Below are 20,444 nucleotides of genomic sequence, written 5' to 3'. Positions count from 1 at the left end.
GACTTTGAGGAAGAGTAACACATGGTGGACGGAGTGCCACGTTAGGACCATCAGGAGGAATGCATTCGGCGTTATTCTGGTCTATTTTCGTAAACAGGTTGTGTTATTACAAGAATTTCCATTTGGATAAGCTGAGACATCATGAAAGCTCTTACAAAAGCGACCATTAACTATTTCCCGAACACTTAACAATTTCCAAGAGGCCAACTTGGCTCTTATTTACATAGCCATGTAATGTCAGTATAACATTGAGAACCTTTCAGATGCTCCTGCCATGGTGAGTCACTATGTGAACATTTTGTGGCATTGCGTCAGCCATTCTGGGCAGGTAAACGCACTCATGGCTAGAGGCAGCTCGCATGTCCTGTTAGGATCACTAGGAACAATGTACCCTGTGCTATTCTGGGAGCCGGCCGCGGTGGTCTTGCGGTTCTGGGCGCTGCAGTCCGGAACCGTGGGACTGCTACGGTCGCAGGTTCGAATCCTGCCTCGGTCATGTATGTGTGTGATGTCCTTAGGTTAGTTAGGTTTAAGTAGTTCTAAGTTCTAGGGGACTGATGACCTAAGATGTTAAGTCCCATAGTGCTCAGAGCCATTTGAACCATTTTCTATTCTGGGAGGATTGGAACAGATTTCTATAGTGCGACCTGTGACATCAATATAACATTGAGAACCTTTTAGCTGCATCTGCGAGGGTGATTTGCTCTGCAATAAGGTCTTTGCTGGACCGCAAGTACAGAGGCTTCGCTTCAATGATGGCAAACATGTGCGTGTCCAGAGGGTGACTTGGCTCTTATTTACACAGACCTCTGATGTAAGTATAACACTCAAAGAATTCTACCTGTATACCCGAAAATAGAAGCGACTTTCACCTGCTGGCTGTCGTCAGCAGTGGCATGAGAGCAACGCCACATTTGCCTGTCCGGTGGTGGCTCATGGTTGATTCGATGTGTGCATGCATTGGAGCCTCTCATACTTTGCGGTTGACCATAGTTCGACAACATTTTTTTTGTGCAATGAGTACTTGTACATTGTATTATTTTTGACTGTTTAAACGTTGTGAGTGTGTTAGCAGAGCATTTTGACAATTTACGAGTTGTTTGCCTGTCTGTACATAAGTGTACTGCATTATTTGGACAGTTTAGACTTACTGAGCATGTCTGCAGAGCGTTTTACAACCTTTTTTGACAATTTATGAGTTGTTTTCGTGTCTGCACATCAGTGTATTGCATTATTTCGGTTACTTATGAGTAGTTTGCAAGTCTGTGGGCTGTGTATTGTGACCCCAAGCATGTCAGAGCGAGCATTTAATATCAGTGTAATAAATAAACTGTGTGAAATTCATCCCTAAATAAATTCCTATTCAGCAGCCCAAACCAGGCTGAGTCCTTTTCCCACCATTTTCCCACAGACCGCCATCTTGGATTACGTCACGGAAGGGACGACAGTGCCCTCTTGTGGCGGTTCTGTGCACTAGGTCAGTTGGACTCCAGACCTCATGGAGAACACACTGGATGGAGCTACTGTCTCAAATTGTTGAAATAAACACTGCATGCAAAATAAAGACTTATGTCCATCGTATGCAGAAGCCCAGCACAGGCTGAATCCTTTTCCCACCAATTCCAAGGAAGAGGTGGCGGTCGAATGACTTAGGTTAGTGAAGGTAGCCCAAGGGAGCCTTTTTCCCACCATTTTCTTAGGTTAGTGGAGGTAGCCCATGTACCCTTTTTTCCCCACGAAAATTTTAACTCTTCGCCATTTTCTTGGGGGGAGGGGTGGGGTTACGTTAGTGGAGGTAGCCCAAGTGGTGTATTTTCCTGCCAGAATCTGAACTTCTCGCTATGGCGTCATAGCAACATTGCCACATCTTTCGCCGCCATCTTGGATCCGCCATCTTGAATAAAATGGGGAGAGGGGCGACGCTTTGTTTGCCCTACTACTTCGATTTTGTTTTACTTTGTGTGTAATTATTAAATACTATTTATTCTGAATAACTCAAGGTTTTCATTTTAGGGTCACATAGAGACCAGAATGCCACATAGTTCTCAAAGCTTTCCTGGCACTTTTTGTGATGTGTGTGATGAGACGACATTTTCTCTCCAGAAATGCCGAATGACTCCATTCATAAAGATAGCATTTCACTAATAGTTTGGGATACAGTTGCATGGTCTACAAGCCCTGGGCGCCACACATAATTTGCAATACCTGAGATGTGAACCTATGTGGTTGGTTAAACAAGAAAGTACAGCGCTGCCGGCCATCCCAATGATTTGGAGGGGGCCTTCAAATCACGTAAACGATTGCTGTTTCTGTATGATTCCCGCCCCCCTCCCTTTCCCCCCTTCCCTTTAGCATGGCATGTCCAGAAAAAAATTGCGAAGTGTAGAATACCCCAACGTCGCAACAGCCACGTAACCATTCCCACATCGAGACAGTATGCCTGTACCACTCCTTCTGGAACAGTACACTCAGCACGCAGATATAGACGAAGAAAAGGGAGAAATCGCCTCTTCTTCATCTACAAGGGACAGCGATTTTGTGCCTGCAAACGAACTAACCTGTGAGGCACAAAGGTTTAGCCAGATTGAACTAAATGATTAATTAACTGAACCTGTCTAGAGAGAAAGCAGAGCTTCTGGCAGCAAGAGTTCAAGAACGGAATCATCTACAACCTAATGTCAAAGTATATGGGTACAGGACTCGGCAAAAAGGTTTGTCAGTACTTTAGAAAGGAAACTATGATTGTTAGCTGTTGTAACGTGAATTGTTTGATGACAGTTTTACATTTGGAGTTCAATAAAAGGCCTTGAGACTATTCACAGACTCTTCAGAGCTGTATTTAAAATTTATACCTTTGCACAATGGCAATTCCCTCTCTGCAGTTCCACATGCAAGAAACCTATGAAAAAAAGAAATCATTTCTGACTGCAATAAAGTACGTCGACCATGAGTGGCAGATCTGTGGAGATTTGAACGTCATTTCAATACTGTTGGGTGTACAGTTAGGGGTTTCAATACTCCGAGATACACAGTATCAGAAGTGTGCCGAGAATACAAAATTTCAGGCATTATCTTTCACCACGGAGAACGAAGTGGCCGGCGGACTTCATTTAACGACCGAGAGCAGCGGCGTTTGTTTAGAGTTGTCAGTGCTAACAGACAAGCACCAAGGCGTGAAATAATCGCAGGCGTAAGACGAACGTATCCGGTAGGAGAGTGGAGCGAAATTTGGCGTTAATGTGCTATGGCGGCAAACGACCAACGCGAGTGCGTTTGCTTAGAGCACGACATCGCCTGCAGCCGCTCTCCTTGTCTCGTGAGAACATTGATTGGACCGTAGACGACTGGAAAACCGTCGCCTGGTCATATGAGTCTCGATTTCAGTTGGTAAGAGCGGATGGTAAAGTTCGAGTCTGGAGCAGACCCCCCACGAAACCAAGTTGTCAACAAGGCACTGTGCAAGCTGGTTGTGACTCTATAATAGTGTGGGCTTTGTCTACGTGGAATGGTCTGGGTCCTCTAGTCCAACCGAATCCATCATTAACTGTAACTGATTATGTTTGGCTACTTGGAGAGCATTTGTAGCCATCCATAGACTTCATATCCCCAAACAACGATGTCATGAGGCCACTATTTTTCCCGACTGGTTTGAAGAGCATTCTAGACAATAGGAGAGAACGAATTGGCCATCCAGATCGTGCGACATGAATCCCATCGAACATTTGTGGCATGTAATGGAGAGGTCAATTCGTGCACAATATCCTGCATGGCAACACCTTCGCAATTGCGGAAAGCTACAGAGGCAACATGCGTCAGTATTTCTGCAGGGGCTCCCAACAGCTTGTGGAGTCCATGCCACGTTGGGTGGTAGCACAACAGGCATAAGGAGGTCTGATACGATATTAGGAGATATCCCATGACTTTTGTCACCGCTGTGTAGTCCAGTGCCTGTCAAAGTAATTTCAGCTTACTTTTCTGTGTTATGAGGATATAGTGTCGCAGAACAGTTTGCCGTATAGAGAGGTTTAAACGGTTTCCTGTAGACTTCCTACGTCAACATTATCTGTACCTGCAGCGTGACGGACTGATAACGGCTCACGAGATGCAGCTGCCCCGGCATTATCACTGACACCACTGTGAGCCTGGCTGCTCCCTGGAAAAGCCTGCTGCCTTGTACTGAACACTGTGTCTGACGACACAACACCGAGCCATCAAAGCAACAAAAATTATTTACCGTCAACTAACTTCATATCACTTTCCCTCATGAAACTCATGTATATAACACCATAAATGATAAATACTAATATATGCGAAAATTATTTTTTGTGGGGCAAAAAATAACACAGTTTTGATGATAGATGCCATATTGTCCTGAGAGATGCTGTTAACCGCAAATTTTGAAAAAAAAAATTTTTTAACTAATGTGAAAATTTCCTTCTCAGACTATCCAAATAAATATTTTTCCAAAAACTAACATTTTGTATTAAGGATAACGAATGAAACCAATGGCTCTGATCCAAAACGTTAGGGGTGGCAAGGGACAATAGAATCTCTCGTCACTGCAGAGTGGGGAAAAAAATCCGTTTTTGTGAACTGAATAGTTTCGATTTGAAACTCCTGCCACACAATCATATGTGTTAATAATATACGCCTATGACCGCCCCCCCCCCCTCCCACCTTTTTTTCCCTCTTTTTCTCAGCGTTTTTTGTTTGTGTTAATTATTAGGTTGGTGAATATGTTCGTAGCGTTTGTCCATAAGTTTAATAAATACAATAGATACACATAATAGAGACTTCAGTTATCAATAATATACTCTCCTTCACTATTTACAACAATCTGTCAACAGTGGGGCAACTTTTCGATTCCGCGACTGTAGACATAAGGTGGTTTTGAGGCGGAGAACTCGTCGAGCTATGATCGGAACGCTTTTTCATCCGCAAACGAAGTTGCTTGAAGGTTGTTCTATAGAGAACGGAAAAGGTGAAAACCCGAGGGCACAAAATCGATTGTACAATGTTTTTTGTCAGTCTCACAGAATGCGGGCGGGCGTTAGGGTGGAGTAGCATAACTTAACGCAGTCCACATGGTAGTAGCACTTGGGCTGCGTCTGCAAGACGTCTCAGTTCTTGACAATAAATGTCAGCAGTGATGTTTACAAAAACTGGTTCAAATGGCTCTGAGCACTATGGGACTTAACATCTTAGGCCATCAGTGCCCTATAACTTAGAACTACTTAAACCTAGCTAACCTAAGGACATCACACACATCGGGTTTAGTGTAGCAGGGGATACAACCCGTCGGCTTTGAACAATGACGTCACAAGTCGCCAGAGAGCATGTATTACAAAGATGAAAGAGCTGAGGAGAACGTTGAGAAACAAAGGAATGCGAGAGAGATAAACTTTATTTCACATATGTAAGGGCCAGTAGTATTTTCACGTTAACAATAACGCGTGTTTGTATCTTAGTATTTCTCCGCAAAATACAATGGAAAGAAATGAATGAAATTACTAGCAAAGAATACATCACATTACATGTATGTCAGTTGTATCTTGAAAGTCTTTCGAACTGTATTGCTGATCCTAAGATACAGATGCTTCACTAGCTGATAAGTGTTTTTTGGCTTTTTTTTAAAAAAAATCTCACGAGATAGAGTAAACTGATCCTACTTCATTAAGCAATCAATAAAAAACTAAACTAAAACATAACAGCAAAAGCGAAAATGGTAAACTGAAAATAGAATAGATTACGAAGTCTTTTGCTGTTATGTTTTAGTTTAGTTTTTTTATTGATTGCTTAATGAAGTAGGATCAGTTTATTGTATCTCGTGAGATTTTTTTTAAAAAAAGCCAAAAAACACTTATCAGCTACTGAAGCATCTGTATCTTAGGATCAGTTTATTCTATCTCGTGAGATTTTTTTTTAAAAAGCCAAAAAACACTTATCAGCTACTGAAGCATATTGGTGGAATAAGAAAGTGAAATATGGCAAAATAGTGCAATATAGATAAATGATCGCTTTTAGATTCACATTCAATTATTTTAATGATAGCGCTTATTAGAACACAGAACTGCTTTATTATCTATGCCTCGAAGTGAAGACATTACTATCTATGACTAAGGAATGACGTCATTGTTCAAAGCCGACGGGTTGTATCCCCTGCTTCACTAGACCCCACACATCCGTGCCCGAGGCAGGATTCGAACCTGCGACCGTACCAGTCGCGCGGTTCCAGACTGAAACGCCTAGAACCTCTCGGCCAACGAGGTCGCCTAATGTTTACACCTCGAGGAAGTAATTCGTAGCGCACCACGCCGCCGTTGTTCCACCAGATTTATAGCTGTGTCCTTTGTGTGTGGATGCGTGCAGGTCCCTGTAACCATTCCTTTCTTTTCCTTATGTTGGCATAAAGAGAACATTTCTCGTCACCAGTAACAAAACAGTTTAGGAATGGTCGGTGTCGTTAACGAGCCAGTTGATGACGAGCAAGAAGAGATGCGCGGAAGGGCCCTGCAGATTTTTGTGATTTGGGCTTAGAGCGTGCGGTACCCATACACTTGATTTATGAACCTTCTCCATTACTTGAAAATGTGGCACTATGGCGGAATGATCACAGTTCATCACATTTCATAGTTCTATAGTACGCTGACGTGAATAGTGTCAATTAATGCGTTTAAGGGATCTTCAACAAACCCAAAGGTCTTCCTGAACATGAAGAATCACTAATGTCATAACGATCCCTTTTAGAATGGGAAAACAATTTTCTTTACGTGCTCTGCCAAGAGCATTATCCCCGTACATGGCGCAAATGTTTCTGGCTTCCTCTGCTGCACTCACCCCTCTATTGAACTCAAAACAGTACAATACGTCGGGAATGTTCCGATTACTCCACTTGGAACTCCATTTTCTAGCGTTCACAGCTTCTCACCATCTCCAAATGACAAAATGACAATATGTTAACTCAAACAGTAACAGCGAACTACAAATAAAAAATGACGGTAATTGCTAAGAATGATTGCTTTTCGAAGTTGCGGGGTCGAAACGATACATATCGAGCGTGCGATCGTAAATTGATCATGCGACTCTGGTGGCGGGCGTTATGTTTACGGTGGCAAAAGGCAAAAGATGAGCGTAACAAAAATACTTGTAATTGCAAAGGAGGCGACTTACCTTACTCGTCGTCGGTGCTGTCGACATTTTAAGGTACATTACGCTGGACTGCATGGATAATTTGGAAGTGTCGAACCATATATTCTTCCTCATACTTGTTCGTTTTCTGCACTGTCCGCAATGAAATTGTAACGGTATTTCAGCATCGAAACTCTTCTTATGAACTTTTAAACACTTCGCACCACCACAGTCTACACAGTCCCTTCTTCCCTCATCTGTTAGTACTCCACATTGGCGACAAAACGTCAAACAATTTTCTACGCTGGATAAAAATGGAATTAGATTTTTCCATGTGTGAGAATCCGCCGAAGAAACATCAAGAACACCAGACATTCCAATCACTAACTACATAAATCGTCTGGGTTTCCCTAGCAACTAACAAATAATTCTCAGTGGTATGTAATGTAGACAAACTATGAGATGAACGGGAAACAGATTAAAATGACGATCACACATAATTGATCGCAACGCCCGCTACCGGAGTCGCATGTTCGATTTACAGTCGCACGCTCGATATGTATCGTTTGGACCCCCCGACTTCGATAGGCAATCATTCTTGGAAAGTACTAAAATGACAGTCGATAAATAAACCCATAGCAACTGGAATACCAACATGCAAAACAAAAGCTCTACGAGCTTATGCTCAACCGAATACAATGTGAATTTGTCAAACTCGACTTCACTGAACAGTTCACCACATGCTTGTTGTTTGGATTTTTTTGGGGCGCAGAAACAACCACTTTCATAAGCGCCCATGTCATAACCTTAGATCATCAAGAAGTAAAAAAAAACTTAAAAGCGACTATACGTTAATCCTAATTGACGGAAGGCGAGCGAGCTAAAAACAAGGATTTCCTCATGGGGAAAGGTCCACAAAATACGTTGTAGACATAACGGAGGTCCCGAACCAAAGATTAAATGTCATTCGCCCTATTGTCCTGAAATGATATTTTTTAATGACAAGTGAAAATTTATATAAAGGCAGGCATTACATTTGTGCACTGACTCTATCATTGTGTATTGAGAATAACACATTGGACCAGGTCCAAGAGAAAACTGAGAGATTACTGGGCATTTGAAGCTGTTGAAGGTAATCTTAAGCACAGAGCCTTATGGTTACAGGTATATTATCATTCTCTGAATGGACAGACTTCTAGTGGCTTGCTAGAATTCTCTCTCACTCGTATTGAGCAAAAACCCTTATCCAGTAGCCGAGGCCCCTAACGTACGCTTTAACAATGGCGCACAACTCGGAGGTAAACTACACTCCTGGAAATGGAAAAAAGAACACATTGACACCGGTGTGTCAGACCCACCATACTTGCTCCGGACACTGCGAGAGGGCTGTACAAGCAATGATCACACGCACGGCACAGCGGACACACCAGGAACCGCGGTGTTGGCCGTCGAATGGCGCTAGCTGCGCAGCATTTGTGCACCGCCGCCGTCAGTGTCAGCCAGTTTGCCGTGGCATACGGAGCTCCATCGCAGTCTTTAACACTGGTAGCATGCCGCGACAGCGTGGACGTGAACCGTATGTGCAGTTGACGGACTTTGAGCGAGGGCGTATAGTGGGCATGCGGGAGGCCGGGTGGACGTACCGCCGAATTGCTCAACACGTGGGGCGTGAGGTCTCCACAGTACATCGATGTTGTCGCCAGTGGTCGGCGGAAGGTGCACGTGCCCGTCGACCTGGGACCGGACCGCAGCGACGCACGGATGCACGCCAAGACCGTTGGATCCTACACAGTGCCGTAGGGGACCGCACCGCCACTTCCCAGCAAATTAGGGACACTGTTGCTCCTGGGGTATCGGCGAGGACCATTCGCAACCGTCTCCATGAAGCTGGGCTACGGTTCCGCACACCGTTAGGCCGTCTTCCGCTCACGCCCCAACATCGTGCAGCCCGCCTCCAGTGGTGTCGCGACAGGCGTGAATGGAGGGACGAATGGAGACGTGTCGTCTTCAGCGATGAGAGTCGCTTCTGCCTTGGTGCCAATGATGGTCGTATGCGTGTTTGGCGCCGTGCAGGTGAGCGCCACAATCAGGACTGCATACGACCGAGGCACACAGGGCCAACACCCGGCATCATGGTGTGGGGAGCGATCTCCTACACTGGCCGTACACCACTGGTGATCGTCGAGGGGACACTGAATAGTGCACGGTACATCCAAACCGTCATCGAACCCATCGTTCTACCATTCCTAGACCGGCAAGGGAACTTGCTGTTCCAACAGGACAATGCACGTCCGCATGTATCCCGTGCCACCCAACGTGCTCTAGAAGGTGTAAGTCAACTACCCTGGCCAGCAAGATCTCCGGATCTGTCCCCCATTAAGCATGTTTGGGACTGGATGAAGCGTCGTCTCACGCGGTCTGCACGTCCAGCACGAACGCTGGTCCAACTGAGGCGCCAGGTGGAAATGGCATGGCAAGCCGTTCCACAGGACTACATCCAGCATCTCTACGATCGTCTCCATGGGAGAATAGCAGCCTGCATTGCTGCGAAAGGTGGATATACACTGTACTAGTGCCGACATTGTGCATGCTCTGTTGCCTGTGTCTATGTGCCTGTGGTTCTGTCAGTGTGATCATGTGATGTATCTGACCCCAGGAATGTGTCAATAAAGTTTCCCCTTCCTGGGACAATGAATTCACGGTGTTCTTATTTCAATTTCCAGGAGTGTAGTTCGAAACCCGTTGATGGAAAGTTTCCACTGCCAGTGTTTTGCTGAAAAGGGAAGGAGATATGGTGGTGTAAATTTCCTGATCACCAGCCTTGCGCCAATGTCCTGTATTAAATTCCAACTCTCTCCACAGGTTCCTAGGAAGTGAGGGTGACACTGTTTGTCGTGACCCGACCGTGGGGTGGGGATGGTAAGGTCGGTGGCCACTCGAGAGGACTGGACTGTGTGCTGACAAAGGGTTCCAACTTCTCCCTTCCTTTCATCCATACCAACACAAACCCTAAAACTACGCTGTACGAGCGTTCATCACAGCCATCTACACGACGCAGATACACATTTGACACTTCTTAACCACCTCCACTAGGACCTCGCCTATAACGGCGACGCAGGAATGCTGCATTCGCTCCCCTAGCTCATTCCTTGAGTATGGATGTAACGCTGATTTTCACTGAGTAAAAAGACACATTTATTCGAAAACTTGTCATTTTCCCCAAACACGGCGCAAATGTGTCTGGCTGTCTCCGTTGGTATTACCCATCTATTGTGCTCAAACAGAAGAATAGATCGGTAATGTTTCGGTTTCTCCACTCGACACTCCATTTTGTTTAGCCTCCACAGCTCCATTCACTATCTTCAAATGACAGTATGTAAACTCAAATAGCATCAGTGAACTACAAATTAAAAAATGGCAATGTATAATTCCATTAGCTAACGGATGTTAAAATGCAAAACAAAAACACTACGAACTTCTGCTCCAGCCTAATGTATTTCATGCGGCTCAAAAATGCTCGTCTTCCTCCAACGTTGCTCAGGTAAGCTATAAGGCTGGACACTCCTGGCTAGCATAAAGTCGCAAAATGGCAAACTGGATACCAAAAAGTTCAGATAGGTTGAAATTCGGTAATTGGTCACATTCTGAACCATCGGTATCATTACAAGCACATCTTACATATAAGAAAGCAATAAAGATTTCATATACATCTACATCTACATTTATACTCCGCAAGCCACCCAACGGTGTGTGGCGGAGAGCACTTTACTTGCCACTGTCATTACCTCCCTTTCCTGTTCCAGTCGCGTATGGTTCGCGGGAAGAACGACTGCCGGAAAGCCTCCGTGTGCGCTCGAATCTCTCTACTTTTACATTCGTGATCTCCTCGGGAGGTATAAGTAGGGGGAAGCAATATATTCGATACCTCATCCAGAAACGCACCCTCTCGAAACCTGGACAGCAAGCTACACCGCGATGCAGAGCGCCTCTCTTGCAGAGTCTGCCACTTGAGTTTGCTAAACATCTCCGTAACGCTATCACGGTTACCAAATAACCCTGTGACGAAACGCGCCGCTCTTCTTTGGATCTTCTCTATCTCCTCCGTCAACCCGATCTGGTACGGGTCCCACACTGATGAGCAATACTCAAGTATAGGTCGAACGAGTGTTTTGTAAGCCACCTCCTTTGTTGATGGACTACATTTTCTAAGGACTCTCCCAATGAATCTCAACCTGGTACCCGCCTTACCAACAATTAATTTTATATGATCATTCCACTTCAAATCGTTCCGCACGCATACTCCCAGATATTTTACAGACTGCTACCAGTGTTTGTTCCGCTGTTTGTTTCGGGGCTATCTATGTAGATTTTCACATAGGTTCGTTTCTTAGCAACAGGCTATCGTCGACAGTTTCCTGACGTTTTGTTAACAGCTGTGGTGCCGATTGTCAAGAACGTGAAGGGAACCGTTGCTGATAATGTCGGCACTATCAAAGATACTAAGGGAAATACTTCAGACAACGCAAACCACACACGTAGGCAAAACGGTGAAAACAAAACGTGCTATTGACGATGGCCAATACGCCTAAAAAACGAATCTGTTGGGAACTATTCGTTCTTATTCGACAAAACCACCCCAATTTCTAACCTCCTAATGTAGGCCAGTAATTTGATGAACTGTAGTATACGATTTGAAACTGATTACAGTAAAACAAATCCCAAAATATTAGTACACATATTAAGGAAACTGTTATAATGTTCAACTTCTTTACACGAAACGTGAACTGATGCACATGGTGCAGAAGGAAATCCGCCCTTTCATTATGCAACAGTTTTTCACACGATACTATTGCCTGTGTCATGTAGGCCGGCGGCCGAACTTTCAGTCGTTCCCCTCCATTTGCCGCTCTTTTCGAGAGGCTAGCAGCAATTTAAGTGAGACGGCGAGAATCTCGCTCCTGCATACTGCACTGTTGCCGCGCTTCGCGACATCCGAGTTATTCATTCAACTGTCAGTTTTCTTTTCTTTCCTCTCGTAGCAGTACAGCTGTGAATGTGTATCTGCAAATCTTTTAATGGGATTAAAAAAAGAAAGAAGTAGCGTGAAGGCAGTGAACGAGAAGTGCTTTACAAGCATGTGAGGGGGACCATTTACCGCATTTATTACTTTTTCAAACGTGAATCGAAAAGCAGGTCCTTCCACTGTTGACATCTGAAGACAACAAGAACGGACTGCAAAAGCATGCTGTGTCGGCAAGACAGCTGTAAAGAGAATTGTAAACGACGGTACTCGATCTGTAGGAACCGTAGAAAAAGATGGTATCGTGTCGCCTGGAAAGCTTCGAAATCGCAATAAACCTGTAACACAAATGGATGTTTTAAAGATCTCCATGTCAATGGTGAATGCCTGACGTCACAAAAACATGTTAGAGTTATGCAAGAGAAAATTGACTTCAAAGGTAAGCGCTTCATCAACGTAAAAAACTGTCTTTTAGACATTGGTTCCTGATATGCAAAAAAGAGAGTTTATAGTTCAAAGAAATGACAAAGGTGCAGCACGAACTACATCCCATATAAATATTCACGACACAAGAGACTGAGGTAGGTTAACAGCGTATTACCTTGATGAAACATGGTTCAATCAGAATCGTTCCAGGAAGACCTGCTGGAAAATGAGTGATGGTACTGGCGGTTTTAAAGTTCTCATAGGAACAGGTTCTCGGATAATTATTCCTTATGCTGGCTCTTGTTCTGGTTTTGTTGCTGAGAGAAAACTTGTATTTAGGTGTAACAAAAACAGCAGTGACTACCATTCGGAGACGAACATTGTCACTTTCGTGACGTGATTCACAATTATTCCTGCCATACCTTCCCTGGAGTCGGTCACAGCCAGTTATAATTCAACTGTTACAGAGAAAACACCAAGTACGAACCGGAAAAGCGGATATTTTTTTCCTGGCTTAAGAATAACAATATTTCGCACAATATAAACCAGAATTGTGCCGAACTCCTGTAGCTCGTTAATTGATACAAGTGACGCGACAGAACGTACAAATTTGACTTCCTTGGACGTTAATGGTGTCATATTGTTTTGCGTTTACCCATGTGTCGCTGTCAATATCGCCCATGGAATTAATTTGGACGTAGGTTAAAGTCTATCTGGGAGAAAAAGAAAACAAAACATTCAAGATAACAGACACTGAATCGCTTGTGCATGAGGCAATAGACAACACACCCCCTTTGGCTTGGGCACAGTCTGCGCGAATGGTGAAGAGATTCAGAAAGAAGAATTTAATAGGGAAGTGATGATGGATATTAGCCTTGAAACTATCATCGTAAATTTACCCTCAGATGGTTCGGAAAAAGACTCAAATAGCAGTGACGATGGTATTACGATGTAGACTTTGGAACAAAGTAAATTTATAATATTTCTTAATTTTAAAGACTCGTGGTGTAAAAAATGTGTTTGTCAACATATGAGTTGCATAAATAGTTATGAAAACTTCCTAGCCTTTATTGATTAGGACTTTGTATCCTACGAGTTATGTAGACTATAATGTTCCACATACTGCCCACGGAGAAATTAAGCTTCTCCCAGCTTGCTGTATGGTCTAATAACACTCGAGAATACGGCCGGATAAATTTGTTAGAAGTCCGATGTTTCCCCATGTAAACCCCTGTCATTTTCAAGGCACGAACTGGAAAGTGCCTTCAAATAACAGTAATTGCTACTTGTCGAGCTATTATTGGTTTTCAATGTTATCGGACATCATTGCCTGGAGTTATTCACGGGTGATTGTTAATTGTTTGCTTTTTCAATGATTATAAATGCGGTCTCTCACTGTAACATCGAACGAGTAGTTTACACTCATAATGACCATTGACAGCGGAGAACATGACAACTTACTAATCATTTACATTAGTCTTTTCTATCAGTAATTCTTTTTTACACACAGTGATTACACTTAATTACAGTCATACAGATCCACACACACACACCTTATACACATTTTTAAAAATTCTGTTGAGTAGAAGCAAATATAATGATTTCGGTTTGTATTTGAAGTGAATTTTGTTGTGTGTTAAATGTTTTCTTATAATAAAGTTCAAATCGCAATAAATGATAATAATGGCAAGCAATTTCATTGATCTTGTCGTTAATTACAGTCAAACACATCCCAACACACACTCACCTTATACACATTTTTAAAAATTCTATTGAGGAAAAGCAAATATAATGTTTCGATTTGTGCTTGAAGTTAATTTTGTTGTGTACTAAATTTTTACTTACAATACAGTTCAAATCGCAATAAACGATAATTATTGCAAGCAGTTTCAATGATCTAGTAGTTAGTTGTCATTTTGAGAAAAATTGTACTTCACGTCTTCACGGAGCTGTGTCAGCTGTTCTCGTCTCCCGACGTCAAGCTGACTAAATACAGGGAGCAGTGGACGCAACGTTGTCAACCGTGAATTAATATTTCTGTCATGATGGTTGACAGAAATCGATTTTAAAAATTTTTATTCACCTCATAGATCTGAATGTATAATACAAAGTACCGTAGTCAAATGAAGCTGGCTGTTGTCCGCGGCAACACAGTTCGGCATCGTGGACTTTGTTCGCCCGCTCTCTGCTGTCGCGCATGCGCAGTTTTAATTCATTCTCGCTTCCTTCACTCCACTTCCATGGGCGGAAGGGCCATCCGACCTGACAAGGGCTAAAATAAAATTCAGTTTTTTGTATTAAATTCGTACTTTTTTTTAGCAACAAGAGACTGAATAAGATAAAGGATTAAGTTCTACCTGTACCAGCAGTCGTTACACTTTTGAAAAGACAGTTGTAGCTGTTGGGAGGTCACCATCTATGCTCACAGCACTTCTGTACATATAGAACAATCGCGTGTGAATAACGAAATAAAAAGAGCAAACTATCTCTCATGATTCAAAACGTGAACATTTCAAAAAGGTAACACTGATTGATATTAATGACATTTTGTTCTGTGCCCACGCCTCTACTGTACCCCACAGTAAATCTTGTCATTGTATCAGAGCTTGCCATATAAGGCATAGTCTGCTCATAAATGTTTTGGGAAAATCAATTCTAAGCAAAAAATTCCTGAGGCTGTAAAAACAATGCATGGGCTTCAGTTTAAAGAGTCAGTACAGGGAAGCTTCAGGCAGTGACTAAGCCCGACACATCTAGGATTTTGTCACAACAATTTGCTGGGAACAGTAAAGAAAATGCTGTAGGAGAAGGAATAAGTATTCCTCCCAGTACCAAAAGCGATTTAAAATTGTTACATGTTAATGCACAATCCGTGAGAGGTAAGGGTAATGAATTACAGTGTTGGTTGGATAAAATTAGCTGCAGCATCCCCTATGCATTAACAAGCACTGGCTGAAAACCTCAGAAATAGACTTATGTGTACCACAGAAATAGACTTATATATACCATATTTGCCACAAATTATTGTAGACCTAATATTGGACATGGTGGAGTCGCAATTTACATGAAAGAAAATCCAAATTTGTAGCATTCAACAGTAGACCTAAGCAAGTACTGCACTGGAGGGGCATTTGAAACAGCAGCTGTAACATTACACACACAAAAAGTATTATTGCTTCTGTGTACCATACACCAACTTCTGATGAGGAAGTTCTTACAGATAAACTGAGTGCATTAATCAAACAGTACACTGAACACAAAAGCCAGAAAATATTTATTGCAGCAGACTTTAATATAGACATCAGAGAAAACAGAAAAATGTAAATAACATGATTAACTGTCTAAAATCACTAAGCTGTGACAATATAAATGAAAACCTACTAGAATAGATGCATTTCTTGACAATGCAACTAGTAATGCAAATAGGGGTCAACTAGAGTATGACATGATTAAGAGAATTATGTGATCATGATGGGATATGCATCAGAACAGGCAGTATGAAACCTAAGTGTACTAAACAGTTAAGTCACATATAGAGCATTAACTGAGAACAATATTGAGCAACCTTAACATGAACTGAAGGTGGTAGATTTGCATAATATACTGATAATATAAAGAGTGTTCTTGAATTTTTCTCTGTGTTTTTATCTGTAATTAAAAATACAATAGATAGGCACTGTTCACTTGTCATAAAAAATGCCCCCCTCCCCTAGAAACAGATAGAAACCTCAGCACTCTAACTAGCCATACACTCCAAAGCTTGAGCAAATAAGGATATTGCTACTTATGCACAAAAATAAGAGTAATAAAAGTGAGGAAGCCAGGTAACATTATATGGCTCCTAAAATCTGTGCAAATATGAAATAAAATCAGCTAAATGTAAATTAAATGATGACTATGTCATTGGCTCAAAAAATAGTTGTCAAGCAGCTTGGAATATTATAAAAAGTGAGATCAATGTGAGTAAAGAGAAAACCACAGTCTCAATAGATTATAATATCCTTAGTGAATACTTTATAAATTGTACAGCTGCCATCCTTAATTTACTACAAATAACTCTATTAATTGTTCAGCTTCTGTGTCTCTGCTTAATCAACAAATATCAGCAACCAAAAAATTCTCTTGGTCAAAAATGTCCTCAAGAAACAGCATCAAATCTATAAATAGATTTAAAAACTCAAACGTTATTGGGTTAGTAATTATTAAATACATAAGCTTTGGAATCATGATACCACTAAAATATCTTGCAAATCATATTCTCGATGAAGGTGTGTTCCCTGAATGTCTGAAAATGACAGTTACACTCCTTATTTATAAGAAAAGTGAAAGAAAAATGCCAAACAATTATATACCCATATCAATAGTTCCCATTACATCAAAAGTCATAGAAAACATTTTATATAAGTGTTGTAGATAAGTCGTTACAACTATTTGAGTCACACTTGAGCAGCAGGATATAATTAGTAAAGGCCAACAACCTATGAAAATAAGGAGAGGTATCCCACAAGGCTCAATGCCAGTGCCTTTCCTGTACATTGCATATATCACGACTTCCCAAATTACATGCCACATGACAATATACTTACGTGATGACATGATGCTAATCACTGTTGGGGAAAATTAGCAAGAGTTAGAATACAACAAAATTGTAACTGAAATGAGTGGTGACAGGTGCAGGCCCAATTTAAATAAAATAAAAACTGAAGGAATTTACTTCATCCTAAAGACATTTAAGCAAGTTACAAAAAGCGTTTAATTTCTGGGATTGCATTTAGATAAAAAATTCACATGGGATAAGCATACAAATTATCTATGCAGAAAACTCATTCGTACTTTCTTCCTACAGGCTGAGGTACATTATCAGTAAAACTTTATTAATTTCTACATACTTTGTTATCTTTCACTCACAACTGCAATATGGAGTACTTCTTTGGGGTAACTCAGTGAGTTGAAGAACCACCTTCAGTTGTCAGAGGAAAGCAGCTAGATGTACCATATTAGATCTAGCACCAAGCCAAAGCTGCAAAAAGCGCTTTAAAGAACACAAGTATGTATATCTACAAGTGTTTAACATATTCTAAAGAAAAACATAAGCAATTTCAACCATAGATCTCAATGCTCACAGAAACGAAATAATAGTAACCTATATCTTCTGTACTCAAGACTGACATTAACATGTTAGAGCTATAAGTATCTATGTTTTAAATTCTGTAACAAATTCCCAAAGACAGTGAGCGGTCTACCAATGAATATTTTTAAGCATACCATACAAGCGTTCTTCAAATGTATGCCACAGTACTCAACAGATGAGCTTCTAAACAGTGACACACAGGAGATATGAAGAAAGCAGCTGGTAACTACATGATGAAGTATGCCTCTATGTGTGTGACAATAATATATAAGCATTTACACTTTTTTCTGCATGGCACTTAATTTAAAACCTAATTATATATGATACTTTCATATAATATGTGATTAATATGATGTATTACTATTATTATTATTATTACTGCTATTATTATTTTATTAACTTTGTATAGTACCACTGTAATATTACATTAGCATATGTATCTAATTGTCCTGCACATGAATATTTATGTAATTATATTGTATTCTTTTATGTGTTCAACACACTGATGACACCAACTGTATGGAAAACATACAAAAGACAAATAAAGATCCTGTTATATTTCATTTCACAAATAACGCATTTGTAAGACTTCCTCTCCTTGTAGAAGGCAACGAGCTTTTGCAGCATTAGCTCGTTTTTTACCCTCGTCTTGTTCTAACTGAATATTGCTGTCTGAGATCAGGTGTTGCTACCACAGTACCACATTGTTTGGATATCACTGTCAGCTAGGCAGTGGATATGGAGAGGAGGGATGTGCCAGCGCTGACCAGGATGTTCCCATGAACAGTTTATTCGTCTCCACTGAGCATTGGTGAAGCGTTCGGTATTTTTATGTGAAGAGCAGTTGCAATTTATTGGTCAAAATGCCCTGAGGTTAATAATATCCAATCACAACGATCTTACTCATATCATAAATACAACTCCCTCCTAACTGAAATAGCTTTCTCGCATTGGAGCTGTGTTCGATTTGTTGTAACAGCACCAGCTAAAAATCTCACGTTACTGAAATGGCGTTATGTGAAGATATTTGCACCAACATTATGTTACTTACGTATCTAAAGGCATACTGGGTGTATCACAATCAAGTGAAAACTTAAATGTATTATAGTTTAAGATAACAAAAAGCTAAAGTGTTCCAGTAGGCCTGAGTCAACAAACGAACTGTTTGAAAGATGTGATTCTTGAGTTTCTCCCGGCGTATTTGATAATCAAAATATCCACGGGTGTACTGCCGGTCTACAGTGTCCAACGGGCACAATATTTCGGCGATCATACATGTCGCCATCATCAGGTGAACTGACGGACTAAGCTCCTGTGAACGTGCCGGCACGGAGATGGCGTGAAACTTGTCGTGCGTTGACGAAATCCAAGCCGATGAAGTCAAATATCACTAGTAAAGAGAGGGCGGCCATTCGTGATCTGAGGGAGCGCTCTGAAATTGTTGTCTTACCGGCTGACAAAGGCAATGCTACAGTTGTTGTCTCCCATAAGGACTACACTGATAAGATGCAGAGCCAGCTAAATGACGATTCCTACCGGAAGATCAGCGTTGACCCTACAAAGAAGGTGGACAACAAGACGAGGTCGCTTCTCAAGGACGCAGATTTACCGGAGGGTGACGCTAAGAAATTGTTACCCCAAGGACCGGTACCGCCTAGACTATATGGACTCCCGAAGGTTCACAAAGAGGGGGTACCATTACGCCCCATTGTCAGCAACATCAGGGCACCTAGATATTTGTTGGCCAAATACCTGACGGGAATATTAAGTCCTTATGTGGGTAAATGCCCTCATCACATCCGTAATTCCGTGGATTTTGTTAAACGCCTTGATAGCTTCACGTTGGGTGAGTCAGATATCATGGTGAGTTTTGAAGTCGTTTCCTTGTTCACGAGGGTACCCCTGCGAGAGTCACTAGAATTGATTAGTCAGAAGTTTGACGAGAAGACCACTGAACTTTTTAGGCATGTCTTGACTTCCACGTATTTTCTTTTTAATGGAGAATACTACGAACAAACGGAGGGAGTCGCCATGGGTAGCCCACTCTCACCGGTGGTAGCGAATTTGTACATGGAGAACTTCAAGGAGGAAGCCCTGTCGTCATCCGAATGGAAACCTACTTGCTTTTTCCGTTACGTGGACGACACGTTCGTCATCTGGCCACATGGTATGGATAAACTCCTTGACTTCCTTACACATCTAAACTCCATACACCCCAACATCAAATTCACTATGGAGACTGAAACGGAGGGTAAGCTACCTTTCCTTGACGTCTTGGTCAAGAGAAGGCCTGACGGGACCCTAGGTCATGGAGTGTATCGGAAGACAACGCACACTGATCTGTATTTGCACGCAGACAGCTGCCACCACCCTTCACAGAGGAATGGGGTACTTAAGACTCTAGTACATAGGGCGCGCACTATCTCTGACGCAGAGAGTCTACCCCAGGAATTGGAACATCTGAGAACTGTATTTCGAAATAATGGGTACTCAGAGTGGCAGATTCAACGTGCTCTCCGCCCAACCACTACGGCACAACCTGTGGAGATGGATGAAATCACGAGGGAGGAGGTAGGAACTGCGTTTATCCCATATACAGGCGCACTCTCGGGGAAAATCGGCCGCATTTTGAAGAAACACCGGGTCGGAACTGTGTTTTGTCCTCCGAATAAAACTCGTGCACTGGTGGGGAGCGCCAAAGATGACCTCGGTTTGAGGAAGGCCGGCGTGTACCAGATT

This window comes from Schistocerca nitens, chromosome 4 (genome assembly GCF_023898315.1).
Source record: "Schistocerca nitens isolate TAMUIC-IGC-003100 chromosome 4, iqSchNite1.1, whole genome shotgun sequence".
Classification (NCBI taxonomy): Eukaryota; Metazoa; Arthropoda; class Insecta; order Orthoptera; family Acrididae; genus Schistocerca; species Schistocerca nitens.
Note: the sequence above shows the minus strand (reverse complement) of the source record.